The sequence below is a fragment of the Oreochromis niloticus genome, linkage group LG22 (assembly GCF_001858045.2).
Source record: "Oreochromis niloticus isolate F11D_XX linkage group LG22, O_niloticus_UMD_NMBU, whole genome shotgun sequence".
NCBI classification, from domain to species: Eukaryota; Metazoa; Chordata; class Actinopteri; order Cichliformes; family Cichlidae; genus Oreochromis; species Oreochromis niloticus.
Window position 1 is genome coordinate 13,206,366 of NC_031985.2, and position 13,352 is coordinate 13,219,717.

The window sequence follows — 13,352 nt, forward strand, 5'->3', positions numbered from 1 at the left end:
CCATTAAACCCCAAATACGTGGACTCCTGGCAGGCGGCGCAGTGACACTGTGGCTTCTTTTTGAAAACACCCACAGGTAAGCAGAGAAACAGACGACCAATTATAAGCGGCAGCAGAAGATCAGCATGTTCCGGACTTCCTCCCTCTAACCTGGCCTGCTGTCAAGCTGCTTGTGCTCTGCTCCCCGCCTCTGTCTGCCTCCTCACATCTACTTCACAATTACCGCCTGTCTGATGGAGTGCTAGTCACTGCAGCAATCAAATCAGTCTTCAGCTCCGCTCATGAGTCTCTGCTGTTTATATACGATGTGTGCCAAGCTGCTGCCGCGTGGGTCAGGGAGGCTTCAAGTATAACCAGCAATCGCTTCCTCTGGCCAGATCATCACAAACAGAGAATGCTGCAAAGGTTTGATCATACTTTATTAAGAACAACAGACATAGTGAAACCAGTGCCTCTGACCTGCACTCCTTCATATGGCGAACAGGGGGCAGATCCTCTGACAGATGAAAAAGTCCTACAGTGCCCTACAGTTCACATGATTTATTATAGCAGCAATGCATTTTTCTAATACTTTTTAGTGTAAGTTCCCAGTTTAAAGTTTTCTTTAACAGAGCATGATATTCATTTTTAAATTTATGGTCCCATTTACAGCCAAACAGACAATAAAGCAGGAGATGCTGAAGGTTATGAGTTAGTACCATATGAGCATGCATTTGCCTCAGGAAGATTACTGTGGCTATGTTCACTTTTTACCTCCTGTCTGTGGGTTTGACTCAAGACTAGGAATAGTTTCCTTTTCAGATCTGGCTCCAGATAAGGAAAATACTGAGATTTATTAGGCACCAGTGCTGACAAGGCTCCTATTGAACCCCTCACTGGTTTTATTTGCAAAGGCCAGTGAATGAGAAGAGAAGAAGCAGTGTATTTATGACACAAAAGTAGCCATTACAACAGTCCCACTCAGAATCTATAGCAAGATAGCTTAAATAAATTATCAAATTAAATTACATTTAATTAATTACATTTTATTTAATATGAAAAAACAAGACAGATTCAGTTACTTTCATTTCCCAAAGGTTTAAACAGCGAATTGTTCCTGCATGTCTGATTTCACATAGACTTTATGTTGGATGGCCTTCCTGATACAAAACCTTCCATTTCCCCAGGTTTGAGACCACAACAACCTTATGACATCACGAGGCTGTTGTTTGTGACAAAACAAATCATATAAAAATTACACAACACAAAAGAGTTCAATCAAAGTGAAAAAAAATAAAGTAAAATAATAGAATATATCAGCTGTACTTAACCAAGATGTCACAAAAAGTAATACTTTGGTACCAGATTGATTCCTAAATTGATTCTGAAGGCACTGAAGACACGGCACTATTTGGTCATCGTATATTTCAAAAGTATCGGTACTGACAGTTTGGAAATGTCTCGTATGATCACATCACAGAGAGATTCCAATCACATTTTAATGTTGGTTAACAGGCTTAAAGAGCACCAGAACTAAGACTGATGATTTAGTAGAATAATAAAGAAATGCAAACATGAAATCTAAAATGCAAACTAGCAATAGTCTAAGATGTAGGACTAAAGCACTGAAACAGCAGTAAAAACAAACGGAAAACACTTAAAAACTCCAAAGTGACTCAATCAGTGGCCACATTTTGATCAGCTCCAATTTACAAAAGTGTGCAAAAGAGTTTCTCAAGAAGCATGTGGCTGAAATCGAGATGTGGTAATCTGCGAGTGTATCCCCCACTGAAACCCAAAGATGATCAACAGAGTGACAGAAGAGCAGCTCCCTAACAGTTACTGTTGAGACCATAAAAGTAAAAAAACAACAACTTCCATTTGTGCTTTTTTACTTAGTGAGGCATTTTGGGAAGCAGGTACAATTTGTCCTTCACCAACCCCGTAGCCTGCATAGCTCATTTAGTCTGTGGCCAACCTCAGGCTGCACATAAGCAATGACCATAAATTAAAGTGTTATTAAAGTTATATAAATAGTTTCTCTTTAATAAATAACCAGGGTTCAAGCTTTCCGTGGTAATATTATTGTATTCTTTTTCTGTTTTAGAGCTCCTACTGAAAGGAAATTGGATCTGCTTGTTTGCTGTGCAGTGTTGATTATTTATGTTTAAACGGAAACACTGTTTGTTTGTTTTTTTAAGATTTGATTGTGTGTTTTTCCATCATCCAGGCCCGAGTGTGAGAACTCAGGATGGATCAGATTAAGTGTGTCAACCGCGTGTGGCTAAAGCCCCACTGTGACCTGAGGATTTTTCCACGCGCTCAGACGTATCAGTCACTCTTCTGTCAGCATCGCCCTGCATGTTCACCGCATGTGACAGCACAAGAAACCATAAATGCAGAAACATGGAAAAAAACAACCGTGGCGCTCATTCTAATACCTGATGTGACTCTGGTATTGCGCGGGGCAGTACAGGATTGCAATAAACGGTGACAACAAAACAATCATCGCCTCCATTGTGAAACATTTCTGAGCAGGCAGTGTAACTCCGGTTGCTGATCATAAAAATGCTCTTATCACTAATGCTATTGCTTTACCTTGGGGAAATCCTTTTTCATGTGCAATGTGTTCTTGTTTTGAAGTCTTAAGAACAAAACATTTTGATCCACTTGGACTGGAAACACTAATGAGTAACATTTTTTTTTCTTTCTCCACACTGCAGGTTGTGAAATGCACCAAAAGCAGCGTGCATAAGCTGAATAATATTGCTCAGGACTGAAAACACTCAACACTTTTTTATATTAAAATAAGAATAATTTAAGCATCCTTCTTGGCTTCTAAAAAAGGATACTGACTGCATGATGCATATTTCCCCGAACCCATGCAGGCAACGATGAGAGTATCTGCATAGTCATGAAGTCAGGAGTGTATGTCATGTGATAAGGCTATTAGAGGAGGATCTGGCCTCTTTAAATAACCAGGGTTTAAGCTTTCCATGGTAGTGCCATTGATAGAAAGAGAACCGGGGAAAAAGCTGGCTAGGTGTTGGGAGAGGGCATGGATTAGTGGTGCAGAGGTGGCGATATGGTGCCACACAGGAGGCGGGTGGGTGATGAGAAAAAGCTGACTCAGTGGGACAGAGAGGGAACATCCTGCCTCGAGCACCGTGTGGTGTTAAGAGCCTGACTCACATGCACAGTGAGAAGATCGTGCACTGGAAAACTTCTTAGTGTGTGTGATCCAGCTCCTGAATTATAACCACGGGCGTAAACGGACCAGATGCACTCTTCCTCATCCTCCTGGGGTTCATATGTGATGTTTGTCAAATTTCAGTCGAGTTAGACAGAAAAATCAGGTGCCGACTTAAACCATTTAACTCTGCTGGGTTTCCATGTTTCTCAACCTAGTGTCGTGGAGGCTTTCACCTCCTTTCAGAGGGGAGGGATCAGGTGGAAAGGATTATGTGTTCACTAAAACAAAACTCTGCGTTAAACCTCAATTATTCCCAAACCGCAGTCCTGCAAATTACGGCGCTGTTTCATAAGAGTAGCCGGGAGCTCCTGTACAGGGGGAGGAACCAGCTGGAGCCTCAGCTGCACCTCAGCTCTCCTTGTTTTCCATCATTGATGTAGCATGCAGATCAGACCGAACTGAGAAGGGCCACAAGAATGTTCCCCAACCCGAAAACAGAAGGGGCCCTGCCAGTAAAGATTAAAGTCAGAGGGGTAAAAATGGAGACAGACATTGCAGATTGTTAGATTGGTAAACTTGTTGTTGTTTAATAAGATTTATAATGTGCATCAATAACTTATGAGGCTACTTTTTAGATTTATATGTAAACTTTACATGGTTTTAACGTCTGATCAGTTCTGTGACAGCTCTCTCAAATTTATAGCTCTTGTGGTTAAACAATAATCAAAATAGCAGTTATGGGTCAGTTAATCGTTAGCTTCAGCAGTCCCTTCATTGGTCAGCTGATTTACACAAAGGCGTTATTCACATCCCGACCCAATATGGTCTAATGCGCATTACATAAGTCTCACTTAAGTCAAACAAATCCTGCAGCTCCCTTTTTCCACACTGCATTTATATAAATATACATAAATGGGGGATGTGAATGCACTTGGCAGCTGGATTTAAAGTAAATTATGTGACCTCAAAGTGATTCTGAGAAAAGGCTCTTAGGGTGGAGTCGTTACGTGTTACTGTCTCAGCTGGTGCTGAGCCTCGGAGCGTCACCTTGAAACAAATCAGAGGCGGTGACATCACATGGAGCAGCATTCGCTGCCTGCTCGCCAAAAGGCCTTTAGCTGGATTACACTTCAGGTTTGGCAATGAAGTGGTTTCTGTGATCGGGCCAATTCTGTGACGCCAGAAATTTAATTTTGCTATCTAACCTCTCTCCAGCCATTCAACTTGATTAAGACTCACATGGTTCCTGTTTCTCTCTATTCAGTATAATAAAGCTTTTTATTACCCACGACAATTAACTTTGCAAACTGTCAGGACATTTTTTGTGGGTGGGTACGCTAAACTCAATTATGCTCAGTATTAATTTTATCTCTTTGTAAGTTTATTGGTGCAGTCCTCCGGAACAGTCCCAGTTTCTCATGTGGCCCCTTGGGAAAATTAATTGCCCACCTCTGGTCTAAAGCAACCCACAGTGCTGTGGTGGAAATCTTTTGAGACTGGGTTCACTCATGCAGAAAGGACCAAGGGGCGCCTTTAAGAGTTCACATAACAAAGAAGCCTCAATTGTATGAATGTAATGACTCAGCTTCTGTGTGGAGGCTCCTCTTTTAAGTGAACTGTGCTTGGTCCCTCTGGGAAGTGACCTCTGTAACCCCTCCAATGAAACAAAATGTTCTACAGCTGCCATAAATAACAATTTAGCGGCGTCATTATAAGATGATAAAGGTATTAAGGTCATGCTTTTAAACTGGGGAATACAACACTGCCTGTCTTTTGGAAGCTTTTCTTGTATATAAGCCTTCTTAACACATGATCTCAGATCATTTTGAGAGAATAAGTTAGACATTTTTTGTATAGTTGCAACACACACAGCAGGAAATAATCTGATTCAGATGACTTCACAATGCTGGATGTGGTTTAGATACAGGTGCTCCCTGGGTAGTGTGTGCATCCAACCACTGGTGGGTAACACACTATGCTGTTACCTGTGCTATCCAACATTACAAAGACTTTGTGTTCAGGATCTGGCAGGGTAAAGACCAGCTAACGTCCACTATGACTGTGTTGTGCATTTGCATCCTCACACTCAGCTGAAAAAAACGTTCTTGCAAAGAGCTGCAGTGGATGTGTAGAGCGGCTGTAGATGTGGTTAAAAGCTCAAAATTGTTTAATAAAATTATTTTTGACACTTAAGTTGAAAACTTTGAAAAACTGAAAAATATGATCTATTTGCTCAAGTATGTGCTTCTTAATTTTTATTCAGTTTCTCGGGGGGTAAATTAGAAGCAACACACAAGCTTCAAACGGGACATTAGAATAATTTCATGCTGGTATCATTAAAGAAGCACAAGCTTTATGTTGTGAAATATCTTTTTAGTCTTTGTCTTCAATGCCTTAGAAAACCCAAAGTGTTCTGTGATTACTTTAAATCAATGGTGAGATGATAATTTGTTTTATCAAACTCAAATCAACTCACTCGTTAGTTTAATTTACTGCATTCTCACGTCGAGAGTCTCAGTACACACACATCCAAAGAACAAACAAACAAAACAACACAGTGTTTGCACAACGGTGCCATCAGTGGCACCATACTCACTGACTGATACAGACACTAACTGAAGCCGACTGAGGCTGGGTTTGTGCAGCTGAGCTGTTGCTGCAGCTTTCCTGGCTCACATTCAGTGCCAGTATGTCTCCTATTGAACACGTCTGGGACACACTGGGTCAGCATGTTCATCAGACGCAGCCACAACCAATGAACACAGCACAGCTGCCGGCTGCACTCACCCAGAAATGAGTTTTTTTCTGAAGATCTGGGACACTGTTGTGTCCTTCTTCCTGGATAAATAAAGCTAAATCATAAGCAAGCACCAATCATAATTTAGTTGATTTTCTGAAAACAACTTGGTGGCAACACCAAAGTTTTTGATATTGGTTTGTAAAATCCCAAAGTTCCATGTAAAAGACATGAGCACATGACACCAGCAGGGACTACTTTCCTTTCTTTTTATGATCTAATAACTGATGTGAAAGGAAAGCTAACATTAGAATAAGAATTTTCTTATTTTTGGTCATTTTTGACCAGAGGCTGAAATAAAATCATCTCAATTTCAACCTCTCTCTGATCGAAACAGTTTAGAGCTGTTTCGGGTAGATCTCCTCATGAAACAAAACACTTTTGGAATTAAAGGCTGAAATAGGATTATTATATATTTGGTTTATTGTTTACAGTTTATGTAGGTTTTAAAAATCTATCAGTTTTTCTTTAAGTCTCAGCATCTTGCCAAAAATATTAACCTGTGTTTTGTCACTTTTAGGCCTTCATCTGTATGTAGGCCGTGTCAGCTGAGCGAGCGTCACTGCAGGCAAACAAAGCTGAAATTCTTTTCGGACGTCTGCTGATGGTGCAGGCCCGGGCAGACGGTTGCTCGTCTGTAGCTCGCATTGTTGTACCGCCATGCAATATGACTCATCGACCACAAGAGATCTCCTCATGGACGCTCCAGAGCTGCCAACACCCACCAACGGCTGTCCACTGGGTTATAAAAGCCCTCCTACGTAGAAATAGTCCATGGTGGTAGATACAAAGCACTTTTCAAAATGTTTTTCTTAGATGGGTAAGGTTCTATTCAGTAAAGTCTTATGTAACATCCATTAGAGAAACTACTGCTAATTAAATTTTTATTAGAAGAGCACAACAGCTCAGTCCAAGGAAAATATTTTTAAAGCACTTTTCTTAAACCTGCATGTATTTGCTTTGGTGTGATCCCATAATGTGGTGATTCTAAAAAAAAAAATAACAGTAGTTTAGTGTTTTTGGCTTGAGAAAAACAGATTTATTAAGCTCAAGTTTTTAATATATTATGATTTGCTTAATATGTATAGATTTTGGTAAATTCTTTTTAAGAAATTCTTTTTTTTCTCTATTTAACTTCAGTGTTGGTGATGTTTTTCCACAGACTGTACACTAAAATTCCTTTGCATACTTACCAACCAACAGCATCGGGATTATGGATGAACCTCAGAGGTCCAGGCCAACCCAAGCCATTATACCCTCTTAGCTGAATTCTACTGATACACTTTAACTTACAAGCATTCATACAATTTGGTAATGAAAAACTTAACCACCCATATTGCCAATAAGCTATTGCAGTGTAACATCAGTTTAATTATTCCTGCCACAGTACTTTAGTGTTCTGCAGCAATCATGGTACCCAGCATGAGTAAGGATACTGAAACCACGAAGAGCTTTTGCATCTAGTTTTCAAACATAACCTTACTCAAAAACTGCAAAACAAATGGATATGTGTTATGGATATTATCTGCTCAAAGTCAACTGTCCCAATGATGATCAGTTCATTGATCCGTTTCTTAACAGCAAAGTGACCTGAGCCAAGGGCCATCATCAAATGACTCCCAGTGGTCTGCTGCTGACCCTGCCAACCAACTACAGCTTCTTTCGTCACCACCACCACGCTTTTTTCTCTGCTTTAAGAACTGGAATGTATCCTTTGTTTGAGAATGTGATAACTGTAACCCACATACTTTCCTTAGGGAATAATAGGGTAAGCTGATTCTGATAAGATTGCTTAAAAATTCCTTGTTTCACCTAACAAGTGCAACAATCTGTGTGGAGAGTGTTGTCAATCCTTTATTGTTATTAGGGAGGCTTGCTTACACATAAAGTAAGTACTTCAAAACTGATCATGCATAAATCAGTGGATGAACAAGTTTAACCTCCTGAGTAAGTCACTGAAACTGGTAACCAATAGAAAACCCCTATCCTTTAAAAAGATTTAAACTTATTTTTATTAAATGTGTCTATTATTATTTTTGTCATAGTTTTACATTCTTAACCGTTTAGCTTTATTTATCTATGCATGTATGTATATTTCTATGTATTTATTGATTTAAAAAATTTACAAAGGAAAAAAAATTCAAACCAACATTCGGTAGCCATCTTTGGTGTTTTACTGCCCCCTGCTGGAAAACAATGTTTTATATAGGGGTCCAGATTTATGCCTGAAGTGCACTGCCATGTAAATAATTTGCATTTACTGAATATGTACTGACTGAGTACCACTGTTCAAAAATTGAATAAAGAAACAAACTAAGTTTTGCCTTTTTTTATTATTAAAACCACTTTATAGAACATCACATCAGTTACAATGTAGAATCCAGGTCATTTATAGTTTATAAAAGACAAAATGTTTACACAAAATCATGACAGTGTTTACATGATATCACCCACTACTAACATTATTTACTGTATCTTTGAAAAAAAAAAATACCACTATTTATACAGCAAAAGACTTAAGAATATTTAACAGGAGCAAGTTTCATTTTTCCCTGGTTTTACTACCACACTGTTCAACAAACCTTCACCATCTTATCCAGAAGGGTCACCTCTTCACCCTCACATGGAAGAAGTAATCTGATTGGCATGGTGGTATGTTTGAAGCAGGTCCCTTGTGTAGCGCTGGAACCCACTCACGATGTGTTTCATCCATTTCATAGGCTGGTTTGCTGCAATAATGCCAAATAATTAGAAACTCTATAAAGAGAAGGTAGTGCTGCAAAATCACTCAGTAGGATGTTTGTTCTAATTTGCTATGAGCTCAGAGTGCATTGAAAATAAAACTAATAGGCTATAAAGAGTGATATGAACAGTTTTAGAACTTACCGGAATGAAACTGTCTGGAGCACCAACAGATATTTGGAGATGGAAGAGAGCTGGATATCAGCTTGTCTCACAGCTACTATCCAGGCTAGACGCCTTCATTTGGTAACATCCGATACATGAGCTGCCTCATGTTGCTTCCAGGTTGGGAAAGAATGAAAAGATAAACCCTTTTCAAGCTTATTCTCTTGCCGGTCGTGCGATCTAACTTTACAACCGACCACACAGCAAATACGAACCATGGCTGCTGCTGCTCTTCTTCTTCTTCTTCTTCTTCTTCTTCTGCTTCTTCTTCTTCTTCTTACATTCGTATTGGCGGTTGGCAAACAACTGAAAGGTGCATTCCATGGCTGTTGTGTGTGCCTTCGCTCCCTTTTCACTTGCGCTAGACCCCCAAAATGGCGGATCGGGCCAAAATCCTTTCCACGCCCACCCCCGTGACATCACGCTCCAAAGCCCTTGTAAAACTACGTCACATTCGCACAGAGTCTCCAGTTGAATTCCGTGGACGAATGTGACGGTGCGTTTGATTAATCTGCTTCCATCCAACCTGAAATATGAAGTGTTTCGACTTTCACACACCAAGTTATGACTTTGAAGCGGGTAGGTTACGTTACAATTTAATTATTTTTACATTAGTCGTGTTTTAAAGTTTTATACGCCGCGTTTCTTTTTCGTTTCTTCTAACTGGCTGTCTCACACATGGCAGACTGAGTTTGACAACAGCCGGTGTTTCTTACTTTGGGTCCACAGGCTGAAAACATTTTACGGTGTTGTTCTGAAAATCCTGCAGACCTTTCCAGCGAGGCTCAGCCTGCGGTGGCTCTGTCCTTTCCTCTTGTGTCTGCTAGAGTAATGTGAGGCTGTTTGAGGCCCTGCTGTGACCACTCGCTGCAGGGTTATAGGTAAACCTCAGACAAAGTGAGCCGATTTTAGAGTGATTTTAGCCATTTTGGTTTTCATTGTATCAAATAGTTGTCTCTGTACATTTGTGTTTATTCAGGTGGCTGGATTGTGCATTAATCCACAGGAGCAGTGCATGAAGGCTGGCCGCTGCCATCAATGGCGTATGGGTCACCAGATGTAACCATGGTAATTTCTTCATCATAATCTTCCCTCGTTTAGTTGGTTTGCAGACCTTTCCAGCGAGGCTCAGCCTGCAGTGGCTCTGTCCTTTCCTCTTGTGTCTGCTAGAGAAATGTGAGGTTGTTTGAGGCCCTGCTGTGACCACTCACTGCAGGGTTATAGGTAAACCTCCGACAAAGTGGACAGGTTGTTTTGTTTTGTATTTGTTTTGTTCCTTATTTCTGTGCATTACTAATGTCCACACACAGACGGCGTAAAAGATAGAAGCAGCTTCCAGGTATGAAAAGATGTGTGTTAAACCTTCTGCAAAGAGACTTTTGGTCCTGCAGAATCTGAAACCTTCAGTATTTCTAAAAAGTTCAAAAATACTGTCAGAAGTAAAGTTAGGTCACATTTCAGGCAAAATTCCTTGCTGAAGTTTACAGATGCTAATATTTGAAATGGATCTCAAACCACATAAACCTCACATTTATCTTTCTCTGTGTTTACACAGGCGGCTGGCTTCTTCAGCAATGACTCATAAGGAGTAGCCCATGAATATGGGCAGCTGCCATCTTCAGTTCCTCTATGGCGCGTGGACCACGAGTTGCAAATAAGGTAATCTCTCCATCGCCATCTTCCGTCACGCATGACGTGAATGTGTAGGTGGTGTGCAGACTTTCCAGCGAGGCTCAGCCTGCAGTGGCTCTGTCCTTTCCTCTTGTGTCTGCTAGAGTAATGTGAGGCTGTTTGAGGCCCTGCTGTGACCACTCTCACTGCAGGGTTATAGGTAAACCTCCAACATTATTTTACTGTTTAAATTGGAGCTGAAGGCTTGTTGTAACACTCGAGTGTTGTATTTTAGCTTCTTTACTGAAACTGTTTTTCTGTTGCATGTATCTGCTGTTGATGTCTCAATAGATGCCAAGTGGCTGTCTCACACGTTCACCTGGACATCTCTTAACTGTAGTAAGTGTCATAGCAGCAGTTCTGGACTAACACAAAGGCTCTTTCATTAAATCCAGAAGTGCGAATTGTTTTACGGTCCTCTCACAGACAGGGGCCTGACTCAGCTCCATTACCCACCACTAAATCCTGTGTTTACAAAAAGGAATTACGTGTTTAACATCAGTAACATATTTCTGTTAAATCTGCCATGTTTCAGCATTTAGACGTCAGGCGCAAATAAACAAATGTTTATTTAGTGAACTTTTGCGTGTGTACGTTTAGTCCTGCTCACTCAGGTTGTTGGGTGATGTCTCTCAGTTTGCACATAAACAGTTCTGTAAGTGAAACCTGTGTTTCATCTTTTCTAGCACGGCGCTGCTTCCAGAGAAAAGCTCTCCAGTCACCGTGCAGATGGTTGTTGTTTCTCAAAGCGCCAGAGATTTAAGAGTCTGACTTCACAGGTGAGAAAATGAATCCATGAATATCTGACATCTTTTATTTTTATTTTTTAAAACCCTTTTACTAAACTTTGTCGTTTCTTTTTTTTTTTTTTTCTTCTTCTTCTTAGATTGGATGAAATCTGCAGAGAACAAAAGAGCCGGAGAACCAGTTGATCGAGCAAAAGAAATAAAGATTAAAATATTATTTTTATTGCACTGCTTTAGTAATGTACAGGTTGACTGTCGTTTGAAGCACTTGTTGGTTAAGTTGACTTGCAGATTTTGTGGTTTAATGTGGAAAGAATCTGTGACACTAAAGAAACTAGAAAAATGTATTGCACAGAGATAAATCGATTATAATCTGTTACAAATTTAAACACATGAAAGTGTTTGACCAGCTGAAATTAATACTAGAGAAACATTAAAATAAAATAATGAAAATGGATCTGATTTTATTTATTTCATTCCTTCCAGGGGCCAGACTAGGTGACATTGAGAGAAGTTTAAAACTGCTGGCTAAGGCTAAATGTAAATTCAGTAACATTGTAATTCACATCGGCGGTAATGACACATTAGACCAGGAGTGACATGTTTAGCTGCTTGTTCTTCCAAATTTATTAACCCTCCAAAACGTGACTATTCAGAGTTGGGACCAGGAAGCAGAGTTGCAGTCTCACACGCCTCTGCAGCTTCTCTGCTCCTGTTATACCGCCCCAAACCCCATCCCCTTAGAGCTGGATGGGGAACTCAAGGTCCAGTGTCCTGCAGGTTTTAGATCTCACCCTGGGTCCACACACAGAAATCAAACAGAGTTCATTACCAGCCCTCTGGAGAACTTCACTTCACCTTTACAGGGAGTGCAGAATTATTAGGCAAGTTGTATTTTTGAGGAATAATTTTATTATTGAACAACAACCATGTTCTCAATGAACCCAAAAAACTCATTAATATCAAAGCTGAATGTTTTTGGAAGTAGTTTTTAGTTTGAGCTATTTTAGGGGGATATCTGTGTGTGCAGGTGACTATTACTGTGCATAATTATTAGGCAACGTAACAAAAAACAAATATATACCCATTTCAATTATTTATTTTTACCAGTGAAACCAATATAACATCTCCACATTCACAAATATACATTTCTGACATTCAAAAACAAAACAAAAACAAATCAGCGACCAATATAGCCACCTTTCTTTGCAAGGACACTCAAAAGCCTGCCATCCATGGATTCTGTCAGTGTTTTGATCTGTTCACCATCAACATTGCGTGCAGCAGCAACCACAGCCTCCCAGACACTGTTCAGAGAGGTGTACTGTTTTCCCTCCTTGTAAATCTCACATTTGATGATGGACCACAGGTTCTCAATGGGGTTCAGATCAGGTGAACAAGGAGGCCATGTCATTAGTTTTTCTTCTTTTATACCCTTTCTTGCCAGCCACGCTGTGGAGTACTTGGACGCGTGTGATGGAGCATTGTCCTGCATGAAAATCATGTTTTTCTTGAAGGATGCAGACTTCTTCCTGTACCACTGCTTGAAGAAGGTGTCTTCCAGAAACTGGCAGTAGGACTGGGAGTTGAGCTTGACTCCATCCTCAACCCGAAAAGGCCCCACAAGCTCATCTTTGATGATACCAGCCCAAACCAGTACTCCACCTCCACCTTGCTGGCGTCTGACTCGGACTGGAGCTCTCTGCCCTTTACCAATCCAGCCACGGGCCCATCCATCTGGCCCATCAAGACTCACTCTCATTTCATCAGTCCATAAAACCTTAGAAAAATCAGTCTTGAGATATTTCTTGGCCCAGTCTTGACGTTTCAGCTTGTGTGTCTTGTTCAGTGGTGGTCGTCTTTCAGCCTTTCTTACCTTGGCCATGTCTCTGAGTATTGCACACCTTGTGCTTTTGGGCACTCCAGTGATGTTGCAGCTCTGAAATATGGCCAAACTGGTGGCAAGTGGCATCTTGGCAGCTGCACGCTTGACTTTTCTCAGTTCATGGGCAGTTATTTTGCGCCTTGGTTTTTCCACACGCTTCTTGCGACCCTGTTG

The 13,352-nt window shown here is 40.5% G+C and overlaps 1 long non-coding RNA gene and 3 other non-coding genes across 7 annotated transcripts; all 4 read left to right on the forward strand.

The window, feature by feature from the left end:
* The first annotated feature begins 9,309 nt into the window (after positions 1-9,309).
* On the forward strand, positions 9,310-11,750 carry LOC102076637 (uncharacterized). 4 transcript variants are annotated; one of them, XR_003216060.1, is made up of 7 exons: positions 9,328-9,455; positions 9,606-9,773; positions 9,828-9,944; positions 10,432-10,535; positions 10,839-10,886; positions 11,234-11,326; positions 11,434-11,750. It is a non-coding gene; the product is annotated as an uncharacterized LOC102076637 (long non-coding RNA). The 4 variants fall into 4 exon arrangements; XR_003216059.1 differs by having other exon boundaries at positions 9,329-9,455; positions 9,606-9,757; XR_002057878.2 differs by having other exon boundaries at positions 9,330-9,455; positions 9,606-9,757; positions 9,856-9,944.
* Positions 9,640-9,774, forward strand: LOC112843658 (small nucleolar RNA SNORA9). The gene has a single exon (XR_003216126.1). It is a non-coding gene; the product is annotated as a small nucleolar RNA SNORA9 (small nucleolar RNA).
* LOC112843659 (small nucleolar RNA SNORA9) lies at positions 9,983-10,117 on the forward strand. Its single transcript, XR_003216127.1, has one exon. It is a non-coding gene; the product is annotated as a small nucleolar RNA SNORA9 (small nucleolar RNA).
* LOC112843660 (small nucleolar RNA SNORA9) lies at positions 10,589-10,724 on the forward strand. The gene has a single exon (XR_003216128.1). It is a non-coding gene; the product is annotated as a small nucleolar RNA SNORA9 (small nucleolar RNA).
* Positions 11,751-13,352: the final 1,602 nt, after the last annotated feature.